This window comes from Solanum verrucosum, unplaced genomic scaffold (genome assembly GCF_900185275.1).
Source record: "Solanum verrucosum unplaced genomic scaffold, falcon-dt-bn FXZP01000255.1, whole genome shotgun sequence".
Lineage (NCBI taxonomy): Eukaryota > Viridiplantae > Streptophyta > Magnoliopsida > Solanales > Solanaceae > Solanum > Solanum verrucosum.
The window spans coordinates 49,605-52,719 of record NW_026020006.1 but is presented as its reverse complement, the minus strand read 5'-3'; positions in this window follow the sequence as shown (position 1 = coordinate 52,719).

Below are 3,115 nucleotides of genomic sequence, written 5' to 3'. Positions count from 1 at the left end.
TAGAGTTGCTGACATACTAGTAGTCCACGGAAGGAAATCAATGGATCCAGGCTTAGATAGAAATCAGCCTTATATTTTTTTTTGGGAAAATGCATAAGTACCCCCCCAGCATATGCCCGAAATCCCAGAGACACACCTAACCTAAGGTCCTATTACCCTCCCGAACTTAATTTATCTATAATATTCTACCCCTTTTCGGCCTACGTGGCACTATCCTCGAAAAAAATGTCAACATGCGCTGGGCCCACAAGACAGTGCCACGTAGGCCAAAAAGGGGTAGAATATTACATATAAAATAAGTTCGGGGGGGTAATAAGACCTTAGTAAAGGTTAGGTGTGTCTCTGAGATTTCGGGTATAGGCTGGGGGGTACTTATGCATTTTCCCATTTTTTTTGCATCTCAATCGTTTGTAACTAAAGAACTAGATGGAGATGCTATGGGAGCCGTAACTTAAGGACCAGTTCCTCGTTTGTATGACTGATCCTTTAATATAAATAAAATCCTTCCGTTTTTAAGCAAAAAAAAGGTCACATGACTAATTTGAGCCAAATAACAATACATACTTACAATAATGATAAAAAAAATTCATAAAAATTAGATTGGTGAAGTCTAATAGAGAAAAACACACAAAAAATAGAAGAAAAATAAAACATACACATCATTCGCAAGACTTTATTCATATAGATTATAGATAGAAAATAAATATAGAATCAATAAGTTATCCATATTCGGAATTTGGAAGTTACAAGTTTAAAGAGGAAAAACAAAAGGCACAGACCATGAGAGGGAAGTAATTACACTTACAAATTCTATAAATTGCAAATTATGTATAATGAAGTATGCTTCATATTTTTCTCCAGAATAAGATAATACTTATTTCTGACAAAAGTAGCGACATAATATATCTTATTCGCAAGACAATAACAACAAAAAGAAAGTGCAATAACCAAAACACCATAAAAATAACTGGGGGGTAGAAAGCAAAAGAAAGACAGTACAAGAATAAAAGTACTACTATGACAGACACCACCAAGTCTAAACCCTTCGGAAATCAAGAGAACACTCCACTACAACCTTCTACCTTAATCTGCGACATCCATGGTTAAGCATTTTCTGTAATTGATGAAATCATTTTCTTTTTTCATCTGAGCTATGAAAGGTGAATTAGCTTAGGCATAATACATATATTGGACCCTAAACTTGGCTTCAAATTTTAATTTTGACCTCCAACTTTCATAGTGCACAAGCATGCACTTTAACTATCCAACCTTTTAATAAATGAACACGCGTGTCCTACTTGGCAAAACGCGTGATGTGCACGTATTCTGCGCGAGTTAGGAGTAATTTTCGAGTCCCACAACAGTAAAAAAATGTTGAAATGACAACTCTACCACCCCGGATTCCGGCTAATCTCCGGCAACCCAAAACCCCCGTTCATTTTCTTCTTTTTCAGGCAAAACGCCACCACCAAATGACCCCCAAACAAGTGAACAAACACATCTATTACTCCTCCCTTTTTCGGCCAGCAAACACCACTTGAAACCACCCAAAACCTCCATTCATTTTCTTCTTCTTCCCTCCGCTCACGCCACCACCAGCGAGCCGGCTTCAACCTCAAACAACCAGCAGCTCCCAACTCCAAACACCTCCAACCAGCCGTTCTCCTTCTTCCTCCACACCGGCTCCAAGCTCTAAAAACCATTAGGAGGAATTAATTTTGATTCTTGTATATAAATTAAAATAAATTTTGATTTTTTTTGTTCTAAAATCGACGTGTAAAATATTTAGTTAGTTGGCAGCCATTGAGTGGCTCACTAATACACATTGGAGCGTTTGCATTTCACGCTCTTTGGCTGCAAAAATCGCATGTTTATTTATTTAAAAGTTGGATAATTAAAGTGTCTATTTGTGCACTATGAAAGTTAAAGGTCAAAGTTAAAATTTGAAGCCAAGTTTAGGGTTCAATATATGTATTATGCCATTAGCTTATGTATTTGCCAATAATAACTTTACCACATGCACATGATATTTATAAGCCAAAAGTTTGCCTAGAATTTTGTAGAAAGCTTAAAAGTTATGTTGGAGAATGGAGAGACATTCTTAAAATGCGTTTTAAAACACCTTTTCATTTTTAGTATTTAATATAATATGATATAATTATTATTTAATATTTAATTGCTTAGATATTTTATAACATTTTGAATTAAGATAGGGGTAAAATAGTATTTCAACTTTTACTTTTGTGGTTTCCCACTTTTAGTATAATATATATATATATATATATATATATATATATATATATATATATATATATATATAGCTAGAAGGATAGTTTAGTCTTTTGTATCATATTTACATATTATGAATACCTCATATACTTGGTTAATGTATCTATTCAAGATAGCTATTCTTTCATTTTCATGTACGAGTTCATTTTTCTTTTTTTTCATTAACATTTTTATATAGATAGGAATTAATCTAAGGAAGTGCAAAAGTCATTAATATTTTTATTAAAATAATATAATTTAATATTTAAATTAAATAATTAAATTTTTTTATAACTTTTAATTTATAGTAGGGGTAAAATCGTGATTCAACTTTTAACTTTTATTGTTTCCACTTATAGTATGATATGATATATGATATATGATATATGATTACATGTCGCCTTGATTGGTGTAATTTGAATAAAACTTGTACTAAAAGATATTTTCTTCATGTAATTTAGCTTTCCAGTTTCTTGTGTTAAATTGGTGAAGCCTATATATTTAGCTGGGCTAAACATTCATGTTGTGGGAAAACTACCTACATCCCTATCATATATACTAGTAATATTGACGGCTCTATGCTTTGGGAAATAAGGCTTTTGCTTTTTGGGAGCTCAAATTTTTATCACGAATAAATTATGTGTTAAAATTTTTATAGAAAAAAATTGATTATTTATGATAAAAAATATATTTTACCCACTTTTATATTTTGTATTTTGTTAAAAATAACAATTAATAGTGAAAAGTGTTGAACGAAGTGAATTCCATTTTTTTTTTAATTTCTTTTTAAATTTTAGTTTTAAGCATTACTACAAGCATACTAAAATGGGGTATATCAAGTCAACAA